Below are 27,730 nucleotides of genomic sequence, written 5' to 3'. Positions count from 1 at the left end.
AGGCAAATTGTAAAAATTACATTTCGAGAAATACAGTGTAATAATAACCTGAGGAGATAACACTTCCACATACATAGACATCTGGTTAGAAATGTGCAGAATGTTATAATGTGAGCAGGTTATAAAATGTTGTTATTATACTCCATCTAAATTGATGCAGGTTTATGTTCAGTCACTTGAAAGACATTGGGGCACATTAACTTACCCGTCCCGCCGCGATCCCCGTTGTACGTTGTCCGACGAGGATTCGGAGCTGCCACGATTCACTAAGATCGTGCGTCCAATTTCCTGCCTATGTAGCTGCTGCGCTGAGGTCCGCCGGAGTTCTCCTTCTTCTTCCCGGTGCATGTGAGTCCTGATCTTGCGACACAATTTGCTTTTTAAATTCTGCGGTTTGTCCGAATCAGTCGGGTTGTCTGACGTCCATGACCTCCGATTTATGTAGCATGCAAGCTAGCGCCGATGCGACACAATCCTATCACGTACCGGGGCAATTCAGCGCAAAACTTAAAAAAATAGTGAAACCCATTGTATACTGCCTGATTAGAGAACGCTTAAAAACTATAATTTTTAATTTGGCATCTTTTTAAAAAATGGGTTATACAGTAGCCATAAATACACACATTCAGGCTTCCAACAGCACCTACAAATATTGCATAAATGCTGATGCTGGACAAATGGTGTCCGACTGTCAAGTTCACTAATTTATTTTTGACACAAGGTGACAAAAACCATCTAGCATTAAGATAAGGGGATCCCTGTATTAGCATAACATCCGCTTCCCTTGTCTTTTTATAAATTTGAATATCTCCTTGGTTTATGCAGAGATAGCCAATGTATTCTGGACGACAGAGTAATGCTATTGTCCGCACTCCCATGACTCCACTGGTATTTAAGCTGCGCCAAACAAATCACTGAGATTGGGTTGTATTGACTACCTTCATTCAATTCTCCTCAGAACATATCGGGGCTCATTTATCAAGGGTCCGAACACCGCACTTTCGTCGGGTTTCTCAAATATTTCTCTTTTGCCCTGAATTGCCCCGAGTTTTTGGCGCACGTGATCGGATTGTGGCGCATCGACCAGGAACAAGCAGTTGAACTCCAGGGGACCTCGGCACAGAAGCGACACATGCAGCGACTCGGACGCATGATCTTAGTGAATCGCGCCGGACCCGAATCCTCATGTAAGTAAATCTGCCCCATCAGAGGTTTTCAAGCTGCATTGAGGACTTACCTGGAGCTAGCCGCTCACTCACTGTGGACCAGTAGAGACCAGGAGGCAATATCTTCTGTGTAGTCCGGTGCATGTGTCATCAAAGAAAGCCTTGTCGGAAAGCCCATATGAAGTCCAAAGAAAAAGTAAGCTGAGACCGGCACTCCTTATCCATTAAAAAGAGATGCATAATCCAAGGGACCAAAAATAAATGAACTGGACATTTGGACATCATTTGTCCAGCATCACCATTTTTACGGTATTTTTAGGTAGTGCTAGAAGACTGAATGTGTGAATTTATGGCTAATGCATAGCCCATTTTTTTTAAAAAGATACCAAATAAAAAATTTTTGTTTTAAAGCCTTCAGAAAAACCGCAGAAAAACCACTGAATTTTAAAAATAATTTGTGTCGCAAGATCTGGCACTTGCATGCACCGGGAAGAAGAAGGTGAACTCCGGAGGACCCCGGCGCAGCAGCGACACCTGGTGGATATCGGGCGCACGATCTTAGTAAATCCCAACAGACATAAATCAGCGTCGGACAATGCGCTGCGGGATTAGTAAATCTGCCCCATTCAGTTACATGTTTAACTGGCTTTAATTTATTTCTGGGTAAATCTTAATATTTGGTATATTGTACTTTTCCATATACTATTATTAACTTCAGAACATTCATGTTGTAACTTTTTCAAACATGTTGTATCTATTAGAATGATGCCACTATACATGATAGATTAGGAGACAAGGGGGCACATATATGAAAGTCTTGGTTTGTCTTTCTATAATTTTTGATGACTTTTCATGGAGCTTGTGCTCATTAGCAACATATTTTGCACCTAAGACAGTCTCCCTTCAAAGAGTGCCAATGTCTAGTTTTCTGCAGTGTTCATTTAGTAATCACCTAAACCAAGAGAAAGTTGTGACTTTTTTAAAAAGTTGCAAAAAAGTCGCAAATTTTGGTTGACCCTGAATTCCAGAAATTAGCTTGGAATTAATCGCAACTGTTGGTGACTATTTGTACGTATTTTTTTTTAAGTTTCAAATTCACTAAAGATCATACAAAATATGTATCAATAAGGAAAAACTGAATAGGATAGGGTCGTGAGTCACAACATCAAATCCCCCTGAAAATCCCAACTAAAGTCGGACACCACAAATTAATCCATTCCCCCCATAGAGTCTAATCTTTAACTCTTCCGGTCATTTTATTAAGGTCGATATTGTATGTTTGCAGATCCATCTTTTTTTGTTTACTACAGGAAATCCTTATGATGAACGAGACGTCTATGAAATATTTTTTCATTTTGCCATTTTCTGGGGAAATAAAAAATAAACCATTCATATTTATTTTATTTTTATTAATATATTTTGCTGGAGTTCTTATTAATTCCTCCATTATCACAGTCATATGTCTGGAGGTTCAGTTACATAAACCAATGTATCTCTTTATCTGTAATTTATCCATTGTAGATATATTTTATACATCCGTCACGGTTCCTAAATTACTGCACATGTTATTATCCGGGGATCATATTGTTTCCTCCGCACAATGTTATACGCAGTTCTATTTTTTCTTCACAGTGGCGGCCGTAGAGGAAACCCTTCTCTTCGTTATGGCTTATGACCGATACGTCGCTATCTGTGATCCCTTACATTATCATTGTATCTTGAGTCGGAGAAATTGTATCCTGATAACTATTGGGATTTGGGTAATTGCATTTTTCAGCGCTTTGCTGTATGTAACTTCAGCGTTTTACATGTCCTCCTGTCACTCCAACCTCATCCACCAGTTCTTCTGTGACCCCAAGTCACTGACAAGGATCTCTTGTACAGGTACAGGAATATTTTTTATAATAACCGGCATAGACATTTTATTCTTCGCCTGTATTCCTGTGACATGCACTTTTATTTCGTATTTCAAAATATTTGTGGTCATTTTCAAGATGAAGTCAAGTGAAAGCCGATGGAAAGCCTTCTCCACCTGCTCCTCCCACCTGACCATCATCTCTATCTACTATGGGACGTGTGTAACAGATTATTTAATTCCAACCCAATATGATGTTCTTGATTTAATATTCAACATAGTATTTGCTACTCTTATCCCCATGACAAATCCTATCATCTACAGTCTACAGAATTCCAATGTAAAAATGGGAATTGTGGGGTTGATAAAGAAAATGTTTAATTTAACAAATTAAAGATTGGTCAGACTTTATTTTTGGAATTAGATTTTTAAGTCTTTACCATCAGATTTCAGGAAGACGATGCATGAAAAACACCCTGTTAATGACAGTTTTGTTTGTTTTTCCCACCACATGCCCCTTTGGGCATAATAGAAGGGGAAAGGTGTGGGTCTTGGAGGCATACTTTTTAAATCCATGCAATGTCAGACTGGTTGCCTGGGGCCCACCAGGGAATTGATTCTAGGGACCCGCTCTAAATATTACCACTATTGTGGGATCAAAATTGGTCTCTACTCTCCAGATAGGGATGTAATATTACCACTGTACGAGGCATTGGTGGGGCCTCAACTGGAATAAGCCATCCAGTTCCGGACACCGGTCCATAAAAAGGAGGCCCTAGAGCTGTAGAGGATTCAACGAAGAGCCACAAAAATGATAAAGGTTATGGAGGGTCTCAGTTATGAGGAAAGGTTATAAGAAGAGATGACTAAGAGGGGACATGATTAATTTGTATAAATATTTAAATGGCTCATTCTAAAAATATGGTGGAACCTTCTTACATCAAATCATAAGGTAAAGGGGGCACCTTGAGAAAACAAGGTTTAATCACCAGAGGAGACAAAGCTTCTTTACTGTAAGATCTGTGAATTGCTTCAAACGAGCAGAAGTAATGAGAAATAAGTTGGAAAGCAGTACAAAGTAGTAGTAGTTATAGGTGATAGTTATCAGTGAGTAATTTCTTCAATCTTAATTTTGTTGATTAATGAACACTGCTCGTGCTATTTTACAAATTGTGGATTACTCCTTTATGGGCAACACTTTAATTGTTGAAACACTAAGTTACAGCTACAAAACTAATTATTGCATTTATATTGTGTAGTTTATATGATACATGTATATTTTAGTAGTCAATTTAGTAACATGGCTCAATGGCTCACAGGGTTCCCACAGTAGCAAATACAGTAACGGTGTTCCCACAGTAGCAAAACATCACAGGGCATCCCTATACCCATTAATCCCAAGGCCCCCTTGCATCCAATAGTGCCAGGGCTTCCATGCAGACAATAGTATCACCCCCCTGTATCTAATGATTTTATGGTTCCTCTGTAGCCTTTAGTCTCTGGCCCTATCTCCAGCAAGTATTCCCGGAGCCTATATAACTAATTGGTATCCATACCCCTTTCCCGATAATTTATGGTGTTGACATTATTGCCATAATTTTCTTTAAAACAAAAAAATTATAAAAATAAATGCTAAAAAAGTGAATAAATAAGTAAATAAAATAATTTACTCACCTAATCTCACTTCCTCTTCACCTGTTCTTCCTTTTTTGTCTTCTTGGGAGTCTGAATGGATGTGAAGGAAGTGCAGCAGAGCAATGTCATCATCACGTGCCTGCGCTTCCTTGGTCAGAGTGCAAAATGTGTCGAGGAAGCCCCAGGCTGCGTCATACTCTGTGTCAATGGCACATGCTATTGTCTTTGACAGCTACAATAAAAGTACTCAAGCAGCCAATTCCAGCTACATCGAGTAATATTACAGTAACTGGCAGGGACCTTCAATGGGGACAAAAACCACTGCCATCATGCCCAGTGTTGTGGCCAAATGGTGGGATACTGCATCCATGTACAGCAGAATTTTTTATTTTGTGTTGTAATTACATATAGATGTAAGCTCAGCAATGTACAATTATCTTTTATCTAATATTTACAGCTAACATGTTTGTTTTGCAAAGATCATTGGTGGAATCAGAAGTCATTTACCATTTTATTAAAAATAACTCACTAAATGAGGGGAGCACGGAAAGTGATCCATCACCAATCTATGAAGATACTGGTGGCCTCCGAACTAAGGACTCCCGAATTACAGATAACCCCTAGTTACAGGTGGACATCTTTATGTTGTAAATATGGTTAGCTGAATTGATTGCTTCCCATTAAAGACTTGGTAGAAGGCCGTTTTCGGTGCTAGGACACTGAACAAGTCTCAACCATGTTGAGATTAACTGCAAAATTTTAATAAAATTGGTATCAATCACCAGCGACTCTGCCGGCAGCATTTAAACAGTTTGTGCCCTTGATCGGTGTCAGCTTTGATCACAGGTGTTATCAGCGTTGGGTTGAGCCAGACCTGTATGGGTTGGTTCCCTGGCGACTTGAACTGCCAAATTATGGCACAAACCTGAATTTTGCGGTTTGGGTCTGCTCAACACTTATTACAACTTCAAAGTCACCACACATGTGGGGTATTTTTTACACCATACATATTTTACAAAATAAAAAATGTAAAATATAAATATTTTTGCAATTGTTTCCAGTGCATGATTATTTTAAAGGATAGATTGGTTGCACATTTTTAATAATAAAACTGAATAATAAAATATAAGCATGCTAGGGGTGGGGCACAAATGTTCAGACCATCTTGAAAGCTTCAACGTCTTAATTGTGCAATTTACATTCTGGATTAAGAAATCAATTCTTTATTCACCAGGTCTATGTATAATACATACACTATTATGCTTCATTCAGGAGCTGACCAATGAAATTTAAGAAAATTTGACAGTGTAACTCCCAAGCCCTACCTGTTAACATTATAAAGAATGTTAAAGAATTATAAAGAACTAGAGTATCTGTGGGAAGAGTCCCGAAGGAGGAGTCTGTGGACCAGTGGACCCTGTGGACCACCGCGGGAGATGATCATGGTAAGTGTGGGAACGCTGGGCACACCGGAGCCACCAGGAGCATCTGGGAAGGCTGGTGACACACAGGAAACACGAAGGCGTCCGGAAACGCTGGAGGACAGGAGCATCTGGAAACTCTGGAGACACACAGGAAACACGGAGGGGTCTGGAAATGCTGGAGACACACAGGAAACATCGAGGCGTCTGGAAACGCTGGAAACAGGAAAGCGTATGGGAACGCTAATGGGCTTTCTCTTCCTTAGGAGCAGCTTTAAGAAATTAGGTCTGGAAACTCTGGAAGATCCTAGGAAATGATTCGGCGAGGCAGCAAGGGAGGTTCCCAGATTATAAGGGCAAGCTGGATTAGCTAGCACCATTCAGGGGGATGCTGGCCCTTTAAGGCTAGGAGAGCCGGCGCACCCTAGTGAGCCGTGACGTGCGGGATCTAGTCGGGCTGCAGGTGCGCGGCCTTGTTGGGAAGCAGGATTGTTGGAGAGGTGAATCCGGGCCGGGGGTTGCCAACTCATGCTAGAACCGGGACAGCTACTGGTGCTTGCACCGATTGCATATTTAAATGCCAAAGGCAAGGCATGTGAAGATGGTTACATACAAGCAGTGGGTCTGCCCATACATATCACATCCAATCAGGAACATTGCTGTCTTTATCAGCACCAATCTCGGGTGTTACCAGCAGGGTGAGCCCAAATGCCAAACCCAAACTTCTGGCTTAAGTTAGGGTTTGGATTAAGGGGCCCAAACTTGCAATGTTTGGCACTGACCTGAACATTGTCCACTTATCCATACTGAAGAACTATCTGGACCACACCATAAATCTATATCATTGTGTATATATCGTGGAGAAATATCATGGTATGCATTAACAGCTTGGTGCCAAAATAAGCTAATGGGGAGCTTTTAAGTTGTACATTCATCCATTATCTACTGAGGGGTTCAAAGGGAGGGTCCTAATTGCCAAAACCCCTTGCAACCCCACTGAACCTGCTTCATATAAGTGGAAATCACAGGGGATCTCCCCAGATCTGTCCACCCAACAGCAAAGGATTATACATTTACCTACTATCCAACTTCTTTCGAAACATATACTGGTGTTTTTTTTAAAGCACAACCTTAAACCCATCATGCAAAATGATTAGACCTGTTTTCTGAATCCAGGAGCATCTCCCAAAAAATTTTTTACCTACGAGAACTTTTTTTTTTTATATTGAAGGGGTTTGTGTATTTGGACATTCTTTTGGAACTATTCAAATAAAAAAAAAAATCAAAAGTGGTATAAAAAATTATAATGGATGAATTCATTTACTCGTATGTCACAATACTTTTTATAACTCACTGAGATCATTAACTCCTGGCACCACAAGGTTCTGCACATGCACTTCTCCTAGCCAGCACTTGTAGATGCTATGTTTCTGTGGTCAGGGATCCCATCAGCAAAAGTGCTTCTCCTAGCCAGCACTTTTAGATGCAGTCGATTCTGTGGCTTGAGGTTCTATCCGGCTCCCAAAGATACAGCTGAATCGGCTCACTCTATAGAATTAGTGAATGTTTTTAGGTCCTGCTGAAGACGTCTGGATAATCAAAGTGTAGGGAAAGTTGTGCAGTTTATAAAAGTTAACAAACAAGTGAAAATGGCCAGTGCACAAATAAATCCCAATTTCCCAAGTCCCAAATTTCCCCAAATCCCAAATGCCTTTATCAGCAACAGATCCATTCAGCCATGTCTTTCAGGGTGCTATTAAACAGTCAACTTCCGAATTTTTCCCTTTGCCATTCAATATTCATTAAATAATTATTACTGTATTTACAGAGGAATAATGGGTGAGTCCATATTACTCATATTGCTCTTCATTTTCCATCTGGCATGTGCCTTTTGTTTACCTTACTGAGATCCTTCACCCTGGCCACTGCTCGTGATCAAAATTTGCCAAAACCTATTTTTTTTAACCCTGTTCAGGTCTGGGTTGGGGTACCCAGATCGCCCACCTGGGACCTTAGTTCGATGACTGATAATCCTTATGGATATTGGCCTCCTGCACCCCCAGCAGCACTAATCAGGAGTATTAATAGAAAGGGGCATTTATGCAAAACACTGAAGCAGTCCATAATTTCTAATGAAATTTGGGGTCCGGGTCTGGGGGATCTGAACTGGTAAAGTTCAGTACAAACCCAAACTTGGCTCTTTGTGTACGCTCATCAATAGTAGATGCTTCTCTACAATCCATTCCTGGCATCTCGAGACTCCATTTGAGAATGTGTTTCTCTTAGCTACCACTTATAGAACTTTTAGCAGGTCACTATATGCTACAATTCCTGCTACAAGGTATCTAAACAATATTATACTTCCACTATAATTGAGGAAGCAGCAGTGTTAGAGTATACAGATAAAGTGTCTAACTCTACAAGTCAGTATTAAAAAGTTTCTTCCTAAATTGTAAAACAAACTCTAACAAGATAGAACTTAGTGGAACATTACGTCAAGGCTCAAGAGACGTTAACTTAGTGATGTTATCATAAGGGTCTTATTCCTCCTGGGTGAGATTTACTCTATGATGAGATTCAGGCAGTGACTTTCCCGATACAATATAAGCCCTCTACATAGATCCTGCTCTTTCCAGTAAAGATTTGTACCTTAGGACAAGCCGTGTGTCATTATACTGGTAAGTTGACTTAACATGAGGATTTTGAAATGTTTCTTATATGAAGGATTTGTATATGTTACTAATCCCTCAAATGTATTTTTTAAATGACTAATATTATATAGTTACCTCTTGTCTTGGTGATCCTGCTGCCTACAGAAGATACATTTATTAGATATATTAAGATAATATAAGATATTAGATATATTATTTAAAAGTTTAAGCTGAAAATTAGAGACTCTTAAAGAAAATAAAATGTGTAGATGTGTAAATGTGTAGACCATTTTCTATTATTTGCTTATGTTTTTTTTTTACTAAATGACACTTTCAATTTATGTTGCATCTAATTTACACACTTTTCTGTGCTACAACGGGCAGAGGAAAAAAAATCGTCTCCTTAAAACTCTAAATACGTGATGGGATTTTGTTGCATATTAGTTCATCGACTGGTTTTGGAGAAACTTACAATTACTTTGTCTTTTATATATTTTTTTTAATAAAAAAGCAACAATACTACATTCAGATGCAGCTGCTCCCCTTGAATGTCCTCCAGCTTCATAGACAAAAGGAGGAAATCTAAGTGCAACTAAAATAACGTAATTGAGACATAGAGATTTGTTTCCTTTTTGATCAATGTTTCCACAGTCCACAGATACTAGGTTTATTGGTTTGTTTTTGCAGCTTAACAATGACCTTTCTTAGGCTCATTTCAGTTAATAAATTAAAGAGTGGAGGTTTAATGGAGGTTTAATGTTTGACTTAAAAATCCCATTGACATTAATGTAAATTTTAGGTCATCTGTTATTTTCCGTTTAGGCACAGATCTGTTATCCATGCTTTTTTTGGACACAAAAAATTGGCGGTGACTGCAGCACTTTTCATCCATTCGAAAAAAATGCACGGATAACAGATTCCTGACAAAACTGACCATAACGGATGACATAAAATTTACATTGATGTCCATGGGATTCTAAAGTGATACCTTAAACCTCCGTAAAACCTCCATTTGTCTCTTTTTTAATGGAGGGAAGGAACGGTAGTGTGAATTTTGCCTTCAATGAACTTACCTGATAACAAAAATTTCATTTTATCAATGCTCCGCTTTTAAAGTAGAAGCAATTATTTAAAACCTAATAAGTAAAAATTTACTGTAAAAGAAACAAAAACAACCCAACTAGTACATTTGGAAGGTAAAAGAGATACAGGTTTCTGACCCTCTCTAGCCCCCTGATTTTTTCATTTAAAAAATCCTGTCTCTTGTTAAAAAAATCCATTTCACAGGGGTCATGGATAGGCTTAGTGTTAAGGTTAATTAATTAATAGAAAATGACCTAAGCAAAGAATAACTAAAAAATAATAGATAAAAAAATGCTTGTTAAAGAACTACAGAGGATTATATAACAATTTCTAAAACAAATGGAGCAACATTGGTTCCAGCCTGTTCAAACCGAATATTCGACCAAAGCTTCAGTGAATCAAATCTTGATTGATTATCTTATTTTTAATTACCAGCAACCAGAGAGCTTCACGTGGGTTCACAAAGGTATGTTTAAATCTAAGAGTCTCTAGATGAGATGTTCTTAAGGCGAGGACTTCCTGCATGGGAATATCGTGATTGGCAGGTAGGATACAATGAACTTATTTACTAAGGGTCCCACGGCACCGTTTCCGTCGGGTTTTCTGAGGTTCTTGGGGATTGCGCTGCTGGGACAGGGATTTAGAAGGGGATTGTTTTCGCATGCAATCCGATTTTGGCGCATCGGCGATCACAATCCGACTGATTCAGACAAACCACGGGATTTAACTTTCAATTTGTGTCGCAAGACAATGCACTTACATAAACCAGGAAGAAGAAGGTGAACTCCGGTGGACCTGAGTGGGGAAGCGACACATGCAGGAAATTGGGCACACAATCTTATTGAATCACGGCAGATGTGCATTCCGGTCAGACAATTCACTTTCAGGGATCGCGGAGGACAGGTAAGTAAATGTGCCCCAATGTTTAAAGTCTTATCAATCAGGGTTATAGAGGATATGATGTTTTTCTTGTGTATTAAATACATCTAAATGATGAATGTTTGTATATTGATTAGCAGATCAATATTTTCCGATTATTTAGCATTTACAGTTATTGTTGAGCGGGTTTGCATTGAACTTTGCTGGTTCAGTTACCCCCTACATGACCCCAAACTTCATTAGAAGCTAGTGATTGGGTCGGGGTCTGTTTATGCCTGTGATTGGTGCTGGAAATCCCATGCCCGAACAAGGATTAAAATTTTTTTGATGACTTTGTTCATTACTATTTACAACTTTTTGGAAAGAATTATTTTTCCCTCGCTAATAATATCTAGAGAGAGTATAGAGACTAGTAGGACATGTCCTTACCCCTACATGTACATGTACAGTCTGAGTTCGGTCTGGAGAAGCTCGGAGTAGCGCTCAAAGGTATCGGGACAGTAGATCGTTAGTAATTCTTTTTATTAGTGGCTACGTGTTTTGGTTTAGGACTTGAACCTTCTTGAACCTGTCCCGATACCTTTGAACACTACTCCGAGCTACTCCGGTCTAGAACTCAAAAATTTCACCCTTTCTAATATACTACATGTCACTCTGCCTGGACAGAACAAGGTAGATAGAAAACAGAGATCTGCGCCAGGGACACATTCTACATGCACATGTTATTGTGCCACCAGGTGAGCACCCTAAATTATACTCTTCACTCCAAACATATGTAACGATATTACACAAGGAGAGCGCCCCTGTTTTCTTTGCATCTTCTCTCTCTGTCATTGGAGATTTAGGGATCAAAGGCCACTAGACCTCCCCGTACTTCTCCAACTATCCCAGGTTGTTTTTATCCTACATGTACATGTAAATGTAGAAATAGTAAAGAAAGCATCTTCTATTATTAAAGTGAGAGCTTATATGCAAAAGAATTAATTACATACCATAAACTATTACTGGACTGAGACTGAAGAAGGACATCGATAACGTTCCATTTATTTATATTACTGTTTGGGTAATGACTTTTCTATTTAGCATTAGGCTTGTTCATTTATGTACAGTATATTTTTTTAGGAAATCCTAATGAAAAATGAGACCTCCATTAAACATTTTTACATTCTGCCATTTTCTGGAGAGACGAGGAGTAAACCCTTCATCACGGCTTTCTTCTTCCTGATATATGTGGTCGGAGTTCTCATTAATTCCTCCATTATCACAGTCATCTGTCTGGAGGTTCAGTTACATAAACCAATGTATCTCTTTATCTGTAATTTATCCATTGTAGATATATTTTATACATCGGTCACGGTTCCTAAATTACTGCACATGTTATTATCCGGGAATCATATTGTTTCCTCCGCACAATGTTATACACAGTTGTTCTTTTTTTCATCTAATGTGACTGCAGAAGGGATTGTCTTATTCATTATGGCTTATGACCGATATGTCGCTATCTGTGACCCCTTACATTATGATCAGATCCTGAGTCGGAGAAATTGTACCCTGATAACTATCGGGACTTGGGCAGTTTCATTTTTGAATTCCTTACTATTTGTGTTGTCATCTTTATACATGTCCTCCTGTCACTCCAACGTCATCCACCAGTTCTTCTGTGACGCCAAGTCACTAACGAAGATTTCCTGCACAAGCACACAAATGTTTTTCTTAGTAGCTGGCACAGAAATCCTGGTAATAGTCTTTGTCCCTTTATTGTGCACTTGTATTTCTTATGTTAATATTTTTTCTGTTATTTTCAAGATGAAGTCAGAAGAAAGCAGAAGAAAAGCCTTCTCCACCTGCTCCTCCCACCTCACCGTCATCTCTATTTACTATGGGACGTGTTTAGCCGAGTATCTGATACCAGCTTACTCCGATGTTCTGGATTTGGCATTTAATGTTGTTTATGCTACTATTACCCCTATGATAAATCCTATCATATACAGTCTACAGAATGCCAACGTTAAGAATGCGATGCTAAGGTTCCTTAAAGGAAAGTTATTATTTTAAAGTCACTGTAGGGTAAATCAGTGAATAATGAAGTATTAAAACTTAAAGTCTATTTTAAAAATTTACTGTTGCGTTATTAAGTGTTATACTTAAAGCATTTAAAGGAAATCTACCATTTAAATTAATCTCTACAAAGCACCAGCTGTGGTTTCAGCACATTATGAGAGTCTACGACCAGTAAAACTCCCAGTGTGTTTATAGACATATTCTGGCATCATTTCTGCCTTGGTATGTCAGTACATGCACATCCAGCTTATGGGGATGGATGCAATTGTATGGAATCTATCTCCGGCCTCCACTGAGCAGACATTGTGGTTGTTTTCCTTGAGAAGTCTAAAACAACCAAATTGTATGTACTTTATAAAGATAAGCTCTCAGCTTTTTACATTCAACCTGTAGCAGGATGAGTAGAGCTATGGTAAAGCTTGCCAAGAAAAAAGTTTCTAAAGAATATGGTGGTGTATTTGAGAAAATATCCATATGTCCAAATAACCTCTTTTGTGGCATTTAGTCCCCAATAAAATTTGCTATAAATTGTAAATTGGAAATATTCCATCAAAATCAAGCATGATAAACAAGGAATACATACCCATAGACACGGGGGCATATTCATAAGGAACTCCGTGCCACTGGCGTGGCTTATTGCTAGCACTTGTGACTATTTTGCCCTCTCCGCCACCTTCACAACAGTGGGGGGGGCTACCGGCCGAGCAGAGGGTACGGCCGTCAGGGAGTGGGCCTGCGCGGGTGTTACTGTCCCCACGCTGATGCATTTGCTGCTGCCGGCAACTTTTCATAGGCAAAAAGTCCTTTTCTATGCCAGGCCCTGCCGGCTGCCTCAATACTTCAAGAGGCGGAAGTTATCATATGCTATGCAGTGGCGGGGCTATCATACGCTGGCACACAATAAATATGCCACACAGTATCCACTCACTGTGTGGGTAATTTATCAATACTGGCATCTTAAATTGCCTTACCGCCACTCTGATGCCCTTACCTACTACGAGACCCAGGCTCTTAGTAGATTTAGGCAGAATCTCTGGACCTAGTACCAGGTCTGACCTGGCAGAGATTTCTGCTATAGTCCCTATCTGTTTTCCATTCACATTCTTTATCATTAGCATTATTTAGAAAATTGATTTTCGAAGAAAGGAGGCCATGGATAACACATATAAGAAGATCACCACAGTCATGGTGCCTGGATCTAAGAGTAAGTGTCCCTGGTGTATCATGCTTCCTTATAATGGTAGATTTTCTTTAAAAGGTTGTACAGGTGTCAAAATCTCCTACAAAAATCGCTCCATACACAGTTCGTAGACCAACGCAAAAAGAAATACAAGTGGATGAATATGACCAAGCAAAAATTCAATATTTGATTTTTTAAGATTTTATTTCCACTGGAAAAAACAATGACCTGTCTGTATAGGAAAATTTTAAATACAAAAATCTTTATTCAATTAGCAGTTAAAATCTCAGGCCTAGTATGTGGACGCCCTTCATGTTGGATGCACAGTTGCCATGCCTATCCCAGGTAGTCTCCTCTACTTATCAGGGCCACCAATACAGTTCCCTGCTATATATCCACTCTTGCTAACATAGAAAAACATAGGTATGAAACAGTGCATCAGTGAGCCAGTCAGCACTCAACACTTAATGCGTTCCCTCATCACAAAGCATTGGTGGTGACTCATCGTAGGGGTCAGCTAAATGTCCATAGTATAATGGCTCTGATTACTGCCAAAATCATGAAATATTTTACTTCATTATTGTATCTTTTCCATTTAAATACCTTTCCGTCACTGGTATGGTCATGTGTCGTGTGTAGTAACAGACTTTTTAACATCTAAACCCCTCCTATACCAGTGCTGGTGTTGGGACAGCTAGTTAGTTGACAAAATGCTATTTGAAATTATAAGATAGGCAGTATTTTATCGGTAACCAGAGCCATTATACTAAAGGCACAATCCACTAGAAAATTCAGTGGGAAATGAGTGAGTATTTTTTTATTTAGGCCCAAAATCCATCACGGAGCAATACCCCCTTGATGTCTATCTTTTTCTCCAAGATTGGAGTGGGTTTTTTTCTTGAACGCTGAAAGAATGGCGCTGGTTGGTCCCATAAAAATGATTTATTTCATTGAACATAAAATAATTATTAATTAATTAATTATTTAATTATTTTACTTTATTTTATGTTCAATGAAATAAATCATTTTTACGGGACCATCCAGCGCCATTCTTTCAGCGTTCAAGAAAAAAACCCACTCCAATCTTGGAGAAAAAGATATCCGTTTGGAACTGCATATCCATGTCAAGGGGGAGTAAGCAGGACCACGAATCGGCAGCAGAGATAAAGGAGGCATCATTTGGGAGTTGTGCCCTGGATGCACAACACCACAAGGTTAGTAGCCTGAAGTATCAAATTTTGACCATTTATCACAAAGGTAATACACCGCAGGAGTGCCCCTCTGTCTCTTCTATCCCCCATTTCTTCTAGTCTTGATGTCTATCTGAGAGAGGTAACCGAATAATTAGGCCACATAGTGGATGATCATATCCCTAACCTCAACTCAATCAAACCAACAGGAGGGAGAATGTGGGAATAATTCACAGAAGACTATATTTTAGGATCTGCAGAGCTCAGGCACACTATGAGCTAAATTGCATGCTTCTATGGGGAACTACCTGGCTCAGCTGAAGAAGATACTGATTGAGGCAAAAAATTATTACCTTAACAGTGAGTTAGCATTATTATTCATGTTCCCCGACAAACAGAATGAAGCTGCATTATGCTTATTCCCAAAATTTCTTAAAGGGTTCAATCCCCTTAAAGGGAGGCTAGGCATTGATATTTGTGTCACTTTGTATGTATGGACCTGGTGGTATTGGTGAGGAGAATTTTAGCAAGCCTGGATGTCAAGAATTTCAACAGTTTTATCCTAAATATACAGGGACATTATGCTGTAGATGACTTTCTAACAACTAGGGGCATGCAATTTGGTCCTCCCAACCTGATTTTTACCTCCGTTCTTCATTTTGTCTTCACAAAAACCTGTTCAACGGGTGGTTATGTGGAGCCACTTATAACCTCTGCAAACCTCTCCCTTGGCTGGTGGGAACAGGACATTTTTGCCCCTTGCAATTCTCTTGTGGCCGAGGTTCATCAACAATAACTTGAGCCTGTGGAAAGGGCTTCTTTTTCCCCTATGACACGAATGAACGAAGGAATCAAATTCCTGGATTTCTCCATTGTCCACCTGAAGGGGCATCATTACAAAGATGTTCAGGAAGCCAACTGCTACAACAATATCCTAAAATGAGATAGTTGGAATCCCACCCCCATAAAAAAATAATATCCTGAAGAGACAGTACCTGGGAGGAATACTTCGTAGTCCCCAATGTGCTTAGAGGTAGGCTACATAAAAGAATGTACCTGGAACAGAAACTAAAAGCAGCTCATATCATGCCCTAAATACCATGTTCTTTCTAGGGAATATTGTACATGGATCCTGATAGAGTCTAAATGATAAGACAGACTGACAACGACATACCAGAGAGATAGCCTGGTGCAGCCCTACAGTACAAAAATGATACTTTCCCTGGATGATATAATATATAACATACCACATATACTCGAGTATAAGCCTAGTTTTTCAGCATAAAATTTGTGCTCCAAAACCCTAACTCGGCTTATACTCGAGTCAACTAAAAAAATAAAGTCTAAACTCACCTTTCTGATGTCACCCATAGGTCGTCTTCTCCGGTGCCACCTCGGGTCCTTCAGATCCTCTTTGGGTTCTTCCGCTCCTCTTTGGCTCCTCTTCGGGAAGTTCCGCTCCTCTTCGGGTCCCCTTGCGATGCCAGCGGCTCACAAACAATGACGTCAGCAAGCGGCTGTGTGCTGGCCGAGCACAGAGACCAGAGGAGGAGCCAAAGATGAGCAGAAGAATCCGAAGAGGACCAAAGGACCCGAGGCGGCACCAGAGCATTGAAGACAGAGGAGAACCTAAGGGGGACATCGGCAAGGTGAGTACAGTGTTAGATTTTTCCTACTACAGAGGCTGGGCAGGCTGTATACTACAAGGGCTGGGCAGTCTCCATACTACAGGGGCTGGGCAGGCTGTATACTACAGGGGCTGGGCAGGCTGCATGCTACAGAGGCTGGGCAGGCTGTATACTACAGGGGCTGGGCAGGCTGTATACTACAGGTGCTGGGCAGGCTGTATACTACAGGGGCTGGCAGACTATATATTGGGAGGCTGTGACCAATGGATTTCCCACCCTCGGCTTATACTCGATTCAATAGGTTTTCCCAGTTTTTTGTGTAGAAATTAGGGGTCTCGGCTTATACTTGGGTCGTCTTATACTCAAGTATATATTCCTCTACCTACCTACATGGCAGTTGTCCTCAGGTTGCAGGCACACCTGTGTACCTCCACAACGGCTGCAGGCTGACTCACGTGTCCGCGCTCCAGCGATGGTGCCTGTGGTCTGGCGCCCACGTTTCCACACCCTAGGGCATGCTTGCGTCGGCTCTGTGAAATTTAAAGGGCCAGCGTGTCACTTATTGGGGCTGGCTGGCCGCTTCCCTGTTATATAGCCAGCCTCTTCCTGCCAGATCTTTGTGCATTGTTGTTCCTTTTGAGAAAGCAAGTTTTTGTGACTTTTGTGATTTCCCATTATGACTTCTGCTTCATTTCCTGACTTCAATTCTCTGCTGCCTGTTTTGACTTTCTGCTACGTCCCCGACTCCGATCCTGTGCCACCTATCTTGACCTCCTGCCTGACTATGACTCTGATTCTGTCATTTCTGTACATCGCCTTGGCCACTACTACAAGCAAGTTGTGCCTGTGGAGTGCCCAGGTAGTATCCCACTGCAGCAAGTCCAAACCCTTTTGCGGCAGGCTCTGGTGAATACCGGGTGCCACTTAGACTCCAATCCCAGGTCTCGGCTTACATCATCACTTGCAGTGGTTCAGTGGGTCAAACACCTCCGATCCTGACACCAGTACCTACAGTCAGGAATTAAGATCTGTATTTAAAAATCACAATTTTGATTACAAATATAACAGTGAACATCTCTGGTTCTGTTTCACAGAAAAACAATCCTGATAATTTTTTTTCCTTTTCGTTTTAGCATTTTTGTGGCTGAATTATTTTTATTTTTGCATCTCAATCGTGAGAAGTCAGTCAGATTTAATTCTGCCTGATAAAGTACTTATAGTGATTTTACTGGTTCTGCTATATGGATACCCTAAATTGGGAATTTATCCAATAAGGAAACAGAACATACATTCCTTTCTCTACCTACATGCCAGTACTGTGTTAACCCACAGGTGACAACTAGATAATAGTCCTTACTCTGAGTATGTATTCAGGAAAGATGACAAATGAATAGAGAGGAACAAGCAAAGTCAGAATATCATTGTCAAATACAAGAGAGGAGCAAGGTACATAATCGTAAGGAAAAAGGTATACAGATAACAAAGCAAGAGTGAAAATGCACAGCAAGTAAAATAGACACAATATTACTACATAGTAACAAGAGACTACTATAACCAGCACAAATTGGAGGGAGATGTGGTTATAAATGGAGTTTCCGGAAGCCTCCCCAGCAGCTGACTGGTCATCCATTAATTCAACTAACACCTGATATATCCCCAGCTCAAACGAAAAATACAATCAGACACCTGTCCAGATAACACACACCAAACTAAGCCATCCAACTCTGCAGGGCAGTCTGATAATCACAGTCTAAAGCAGAGTGGCCCTGGTGAGTATCACAAGCTGAGAACTCTGCAGCCAGATCCCATTTGCAGAATCCAGTAAAGTAAAGTTGAGAACATTTTAGATAATATAGATAAAGCTGATAATACTAGTCAATATCAAAAGTTTCTTTATGACTTGTAAAACAAACTCTAACAAAATAGAACTTATTATAATAAAATGTTATGGTAAATAAAATTACATATTGTTATGGTAAAATATTATGTCAAGACTCAAGAGACATTAACTGTGATGTAAAATCCAATTTCCTCCTGGGTGAGAAAATCTGTATAATCATCAGGCAGTGACTGTCCCACCACAATATAAACCCTCCACATGGATCCCTCTTTTTCCATAAAGATTTTTTCCTTAGGACAAGCCTTATTGTACAGGTAAGTTGACAAGACATAAGGATGTTTTAGGCATTTTATATATCTTTATATATATAGCAAAGTTTTGTAAATGTTGGTAATTCCACATTTAACTTTAATTTTATTTTTACCTTGGCTTATTACACTATCCTGTATTATGAAGATTTTAATCAAACAAAAATAATAACAATAACATTTGATCATGGTGACCCTGCTTTCTGCTTGACAGTGTAAATACAATTCATTAAATATTATTGTTAAAATAATAATTTTTTTTAGTAAATTTTCAGCATGTGTCTAAATTACTTACAAAATTTAAAAAAATAAACCATACTTAATCGAATAAAAAAAATTAATTTAATGTAATTTTCTAAATCTAATATTAAGCATGAGTTTCTATAATTCATTCATTTGTACTTATAGGAATAAAAATGTTGTAAGATTTTTTGGCATCTACTTAACTGACTTTTTTATTGTTTGATGCTTTTTGAGAATGTGTTTTTGGAAGATGTTATTGGGAAGATTGTTCATTTGTTCTATAACTTAATAGGTTTTTCTTAAAAATATCCAGAAGCCGTGACTCCTACTCCAATAGACAAAAGTAACACCAAAGTTAACCAAAACAATGGAATAGAGATGGGGATTTGTTTCTGCTCCCTTTTACCACATGTATGACAAAGATATTTCTTGTGCATTTTAACCCCCTCATGATCTAGAATCATTGCTGCCTGAATGTCCAACTCAACTTTGGAGTTCTGTTCTGTTCTTCAAATATCATAATTGTTTTTTTCAAGACATGTGAGAAACCCACAGAAAAAAATTTATAAATGCAACTTTTTATAGAATTAGCAAACAAAACAACATAAAATGTGTACAAAATATGCTGTTTTTCATTTTTTTCCAATAAAACTTTTTTAATAAGCAGTAAAATTTTGTGAAGCCCTTACCAAAATATTTTAAAAATGTGTACGGTCCATTGCCAGTTTCTGGATACAGAGGCAGAGAGTGCATGAAATTTTGTAAAGTGTCATCGGCAGCTACTTGTGAGAGGGGTCGAAACTCTGGAAGCATGGCACCTAGAAACGCAGCTCTCTTATCCTGGTAAATAGGAAAAACTCTCCTTTAATATAATATCATTGTGTTTCTAGGCAAAAAACGAAACCAGAGACATCCACTGTTCAATTACAGCCAGAAAATAAGATCTGTATTTAAAAATCAAATTTTTTGTTACAAATTTAACAGTGAATGTCTCTGATTCTGTTTCACAGAAAACCAATCCTGGAAATTTGTTTCATATTTTTCAATACAAATGTGTATTGTATTGTTGGAAATAATCTCTTTTTACTTCTAGTAATATGTTTTAATGTATGTAGAAAGTATATAGGCATGAAAATATAAAAATAATTTAAAAATATTGGGGCAGATTTATCAAGCTGTCTGAAAGTCAGAATATTTCTAGTTGCCCATGGCAACCAATTACAGACCAGCTTTTATTTTACCAGTGCTCATTAATATTTTAAAGGGGAGCTGTGATTGGTTGCCATGGGCAACTAGAAATATTCTGACTTTCAGACAGCTTGATAAATCTGCCCCATAGCGTCTGTTATTTGTTATTGTCTGTAATTTGGAGACACGAATAAGCAAGAAAACAAATTACTCACTACAAACTCACTACCGCTCACTACTACTACTACTCACTCACAATTATTTGGCAGTGACATCAGTAGCTTTCCAATTATTTAGATTTCTGTTCATGTACTGACTTTTCCATTTCCTATAGTTTTGATAATTTATGAGCAGTATTATGTGCTAAAATCTGTACCACTGTTTTTTTTTGTTAAGGAAATCCTAATGAAGAATGCAACATCAATTAATTATTTTTATATGTTACCATTTTCTGGAGAGACGAGGAGTAAACCCTTCATCACGGCTTTCTTCTTCCTGATTTATGTGGTGGGAGTTCTTATTAATTCCTCCATTATCACAGTCATATGTCTGGAGGTTCAGTTACATAAACCAATGTATCTCTTTATCTGTAATTTATCCATTGTAGATATATTATTTACATCGGTCACGGTTCCTAAATTACTACACATGTTATTATCCGGGAATCATATTGTTTCCTCCGCACAATGTTATACGCAGTTGTACTTTTTCTCAGGTGTTGCCAGTGCTGAGGGGATTCTCCTCTTCATTATGGCTTATGACCGATATGTGGCTATCTGTATTCCATTGTATTATTCTCATATCTTTAGTCAAAGAAATTCCACCCTGATAACTATTGGGATTTGGGTATCAGCTTTTTTAAACTCTTCAATGTATATAATTACACTTTTATATATGTCGTCCTGTCACTCCAACCTCATCCACCAGTTCTACTGTGATGCCAAGTCTCTAACTAAGATTACTTGTACATGTCGGCCATTGTTTTTCTTAGTAGCCGGTGCTGAAATCCTGGTAATTATCTTTGTCCCATTTTTGTGCACTTGTATTTCTTACGTCAAAATTTTCTCTGTCATTTTCAAGATGAAGTCAAAAGAAAGCAGAAGAAAAGCCTTCTCCACCTTCTCCTCCCACGTCACTGTCATCTCTATATACTATGGGACGTGTTTAGCCGAGTATCTGATACCAGCTTACTCCGATGTTCTGGATTTGGCATTTAATGTTGTGTGGACAACTATTACCCCTATGATAAATCCTATAATTTACAGTCTGCAGAATGCCAACGTTAAGACTGCAATGCTAAAATTCCTAAATGGAAAGTTCTTTTTGTAGAGAGACTCTGCGGCAAATCGGGAACTATCAAGTATTAAAATGCAAAGTCTATGTTACTGTCTACTGTTGGGTTATTTAGTGTTACATTTTAGCAGGTAAAGTGTTTACTCCATACCTTATTGAAAACAAACGGTTGCCATAGTCTATATCAGCAGTAGGTGACAACTAGTCGACATTACCTTTTTGCAGTAAAGTGTAAACACAGAGACAAACACTGGACAATACAAATGTAAATCAGAAACATATAAACAAATTTGTGTCACAACAGTTCATAGCACAATTCAGTACAGAAACAGAAGTCAAGGTAAACACCAGCAAGCAATATTGTTTATTGTGAGCCTTTCTCATATATTGGTAGGTTCAAATGTGTGTCTAATTCCGTGTTGATTTCTGGAGACTTTCTGTTTTCTTCTCTGTCTCTTCGCCTACTTGTTTAAACCTTGCAGTTATGACATTCCATATGCAACAACTCCAAACTTTTAGTCTCTAGAAAATTGTCTTTTCTTGGCCTAATGGAGATGTGGCTCACTGTAAATGACACTGCCTCCTCTGCTGCTCTCTGTTATAGTGGTCTCCTTTACTCACATACTCCGGTCCTAAAATAAATCTGTTTACTCCATCTGCCTCTATGGTCCCTTTAACATACAAGTGGCTGTCATCTACTGACCCACAAGTTCTGCTACTACTTTTATTGATCACTCTAACACCTTCATTCTTCATCTTCTCTCCTCTGGAATCCCCTCCATCATCATGGATGATCCCCATTGATATAGTTTATTCTACTACCTCTAAATTACTTGCTCTTATCAAAGGAAACAACTTTGACCTCTCACTGTGGTTCTCCAAAGCCATTTGCAAAGAGGGTCATATGCCAGACCATTACTATACTACACCCTTCTATCCGATCGCAACTTACTCACCTTCTCCACCTCTACGGCCCCAATCACCTTTCAAGTCCACAATCCCATACACCCAAATATGATTCTGAAATATCTTCACTAGAGATGAGCGAACACACTCGTTCGAGCTTGATGCTCGTTCGAGAATTAGCGTACTCGAAACTGCTCGTTGCGCGGACGAATATTTCGCCAACTCGAGAAAATAGCATCTCCCGCCGTTTTGATTTTTGGCGGCCAGAAAAAGAGCCAATCACAAGCCAGGAGACTCTGCACTCCACCCAGCATGACGTGGTACACTTACACGTCAATAGCAGTGGTTGGCTGGCCTGATCAAGTGACCCTGGAATAGACTAGTCCCTTCCCGCGCTGCTCGCATCATTCTCTGTCTGGATGCCGTTAGGGAGAGAGCTGCTGCTGGTCAGGGATAGCGTTAGGGTGTTCTATTAGATTAGTGTTAGGCAGGAGTGAGTCTACAAGAACCCAACAGCCCTTGTTAGGGCTACAATAGCGTTATATTTTATTTTTTTTATTTGCTTGTGGCTCAAACACCTAAGTGGGACAATTTATTAGGGGATTGATTGAATTAGGCACCGTCTGCCGATTTATTTATTTTTTTTTCAAAACTTAAAGTGACAGGCACAGCACAAAATCCAGTTGTGTGCTGTCAGTGTAGGTTTGAAACTAGGCATACAAGAACCCAACCGGCTTTCTTAGGGCTACAATAGCGTTTATATATATATATATATATATATATATATATATATATATATATATATATATTTTGTTGATTTGCTTGTGGCTGGCCTTGCTGGAACTAGTAGTGCAGCTAGTACCATATTGTGACGAATTTGCAGGGAGACTTGCGAACATTCTATTTAGCTCTTAGTGACACACATATCCATCTCAAACACCTAGGTGGGACAATTTATTAGGGGTTTGATTGAATTAGGCACAGTCTGTTTTTCTTTTTTTTTTACTTTTCTTTCTTTTTATACCTCAAAGTCATAAGGCACAGCACAAAATCCAGTGGTGTGTTGTCAGTATAGGCTAGAAACTAGCCATACAAGAACCCAACTGGCATTCTTAGGGCTACAATAGCGTTATATATATATATATATTTTTTTTTTAATTTGCTTGTGGCTGGCCTTGCTGGCACTAGAAGTGCAGCTAGTACCATATTGTGACGAATTTGCAGGGAGACTTGCAAACGTTCTATTTAGCTCTTAGTGACACACATATCCATCTCAAACACTAAAGTGGGACAATTTATTAGGGGTTTGATTGAATTAGGCACAGTCTGCCAATTTATTTTTTTTTTTCAAAACTAAAAGTCATCAGGCACAGCACAAAATCCAATTGTGTGCTGTCAGTGTAGGCTAGAAACTAGCCATACGAGAAACCAACAGGCCTTCTTAGGGCTACAATAGCGTTATATATTTTATTTTTGGTTGATTTGCTTGTGGCTGGCCTTGCTGGCACTAGTAGGGCAGCTAGTACCATATTGTGACGAATTTGCAGGGAGTCTTGCGAACGTTCTGTTTAGCTCTTAGTGACACACATATCCATCTCAAACACCTAAGTGGGACAATTTATTAGGGGTTTGATTGAATTAGGCACAGTCTGACAATTTTTTTTTTTTTTTCAAAACTAAAAGTCATCAGGCACAGCACAAAATCCAGTTGTGTGTTGTCAGTGTAGGCAAGAAACTAGCCATAGAGAACCCAACAGGCCTTCTTAGGGCTACAAAAGCGTTATATATTTTATTTTTGGTTGATTTGCTTGTGGCTGGCCTTGCTGGCACTAGTAGTGCAGCTAGTACCATATTGTGACGAATTTGCAGGGAGACTTGCGAACGTTCTGCTTAGCTCTTAGTGACACACATATCCATCCCAAACACCTAAGTGGGACAATTTATTAGGGGTTTGATTGAATTAGGCACAGTCTGCCTATTTTTTTTTTTTTTTTCAAAACTAAAAGTCATCAGGCACAGCACAAAATCCAGTTGTGTGTTGTCAGTGTAGGCTAGAAACTAGCCATAGAGAACCCAACAGGCCTTCTTAGCGCTAAAATAGCATTATATATTTTGTTTTTGGTTGATTTGCTTGTGGCTGGCCTTGCTGGCACTAGTAGTGCAGCTAGTACCATATTGTGACGAATTTGCAGGTAGTCTTGCGAACGTTCTGTTTAGCTCTTAGTGACACACATATCCATCTCAAACACCGAAGTGGGACAATTTATTAGGGGTTTGATTGAATTAGGCACAGTGTGCTTTCTCTTTTCTTTTTTTTTTTTTCAAAACTAAAAGTCATCAGGCACAGCACAAAATCCTGTTGTGTGCTGTCAGTGTAGGTTAGAAACCAGCCATAGCAATAGGATAGCATTGTTTTGTTAAAAAACCAAAAACACAAAAAAACACAAAAAAAACACAAAAGAAACACAAAAAATTTTTACAGTTTACACTTTAATTTTGAAAATGTTGAACCCGAGGGCTAGGGATAGAGGATGAGGGCGTGGACGTGGGCGTCCAACTACTGCAGGGGTCAGAGGCCGTGGTTCTGGGCGGGATGAGACACCACCTGCTGATGAGGGAGCAGGGGAACGCTGCAGAGCTACACTCCCTAGGTTCATGTCTCAAGTTACTGGGACTCGTGATAGAGCACTGTTGAGGCCAGAACAGTGCGAACAGGTGATGTCGTGGATTGCGGACAATGCTTCTAGCCATTTGTCCACCAGTCAGTCTTCCACGCAGTGCACCCATGTCACCGAAATCAGCGCTCCTCCAGCTCCTCCACCTCAGCCTCCTTCCCCCCATTCTGCCCCTCCCAGGAAAATTTGGGATTTGAACCGGCATACTCTGAGGAACTGTTTTCTGGACCCTTCCCAGAGTCACAAACCACTTGTCCGGTTGCTGCTGAGCTCTTTCCCGATTCCCAGGTTTTCCACCGGTCACAGTCTGTGGGTGATGATGACATTGTTGATGTAGTGGAAGAAGTGTGTAAAGAGGTGTCGGACAATGAGGAGACACGGTTGTCAGACAGTGGTGAAGTTGTTTTCAGGGCAGGAAGCCCCAGGGGGGAGCAGACTGAGGGATCGGAGGATGATGAGGTGACAGACCCAAGCTGGGTTGATAGGCCGGGTGAACACAGTGCTTCTGAGATGGAGGCGAGTCCTATACCAGAACAGGTTGGAAGAGGCAGTGGTGGGGCCAGACGGAGAGGCAGGGCCAGAGCTGGTGCATCAGCGCCAAATGTTTCACGTAGTCAAGCTCCCGTGGTGAGGGCTCGATTTTCGGAAGTGTGGAGGTTCTTTAAAGAAACACCGGATGACCGACGGACTGTGGTGTGCAACCTGTGCCACACAAGGATCAGCAGGGGTTCCACCACTACCAGCTTAACCACCACCAGTATGCGCAGGCATATGAATGCTAAACACCCCACTCAATGGAACCAAGGCCGTTCACCTCCGGCCGGGCACACCACTGCTCCTTCCCCTGTGTCACCTGCTGCCTCTGCTAGTCAGCCCCCTGCCCAGGACCCCGGCCCAACTACCTCCCGTGCGAAAACCACACCTTTGCCTCCACGATCCTCCACAGCATTCACCAATGTCTCCATGCACAGTGTTCAGCTTTCCATACCCCAGACGCTGGAGCGCAAGAGGAAGTACAGTGCAATCCACCCAAACGCCCAAGCCCTCAACGTCCACATCTCCAAACTGCTTAGCCTGGAGATGCTGCCCTATAGGCTGGTAGAGACCGAGGCCTTTCGAAACCTCATGGCGGCAGCCGCCCCTCGGTATTCAGTCCCCAGCCACCACTACTTTTCCCGATGTACAATAACACTACAAGTTATTAACAAAAAGTTTCTTTACAACATGTGTAACAAACTCAAGCAAGATAGAACTTAGTAAATAGTTGTGCCAAAACTCAAGAGATATTAAAGATTTCTTTCCTCCAGGGTAATGATATCTCTCTAATAATCTCGCTGTGTCTCACCCAACACAATATAAACCCTCCACACACCATGTTTCTTTTCAGAAAGGATTTTTTCCTTATTACAAACCTTGTGTGACTGTACTGGTAAGGTGCATTTCTTAATGTTTCTTATTGTTATTATTAATATTTCAGTGTCTTTTATACTAAAGTTGTTTTTTAATTTTTGTAATCTTTCAATTGCATTCCACTTTGCTGATTAAATATAATCTTGTTTCTTATTTTTTAGTTAGAATGTAATTTATTAAATATTTAACATACATATATATATATACTGTATAATTAATTATAAACATACTGTATGTATAAATTAGTTATGGAATATTAGAAAATAAACCACACCAAACCTTACCTGAGCTGAATCATTTTCAATTAAAGTCATTTTCTAAAATTAGATAGACACCAGATTCTATTATTCATTCACTTATTTACAGTAGTAAAAATGTTTTTCGATTTTCTTGGCAGAAATGATTTTTTTGTGGCATATACCTTACTGTTTTACACTATACTGCCCAAATAAACAAAAACAACTCTTTTGAATACTAGATATAGTGCTTTGATTTGCTTGCAGAAAATGATTCAATGCATATTATTGCTGCCTTTTGTGCATATGGTTTTGGGAAAAATTTATTGGTGGATTGATATTTTTTTAGGTATTTTTTATGTAATTTCTTTCCAATAATGTGGCTAAGCATAACATGTTTCTTACAGTCTATAGAAACATTTATGCAGTATTGCAAAGATTTTGAAAAATTCAATTATGATAAACCTAATAAGCCACATTTTTGACTTCCCAAAGCTGAGTAAAAAATAAAACATAACTACTGTGAGGACTTGCTGATTTCTTCTACAGTGCTACTTAGCTGGGAGGATTGATTGACACCTGCTTTTCAGAGTCAGCTTCCTTGGATGAGATGTGTGTGTTCCTTTGTAAAGCTAGGTGGTGACATCAGAAGCTGTATGCTAATATCAGCAATGACCTGATTGATGGATGTCTGAAACATTTGCCTGCGGGAGCAGCGTCCAAGAACTCCTTATATATCTGCCCAGATCTGATTGTATGATGCCGGTAATTGCAGTCCTTTTCCTCTTGTCTATTGCTATTGCTTTGCTATTCTGTGTGTCTGACCTCTGCTACATTTAATTGACCAATCTCTTCCTATATGATTCTGTGTCTCAGCCATCT

The sequence above is a fragment of the Engystomops pustulosus genome, chromosome 8 (assembly GCF_040894005.1).
Source record: "Engystomops pustulosus chromosome 8, aEngPut4.maternal, whole genome shotgun sequence".
NCBI classification, from domain to species: Eukaryota; Metazoa; Chordata; class Amphibia; order Anura; family Leptodactylidae; genus Engystomops; species Engystomops pustulosus.
Note: the sequence above shows the minus strand (reverse complement) of the source record.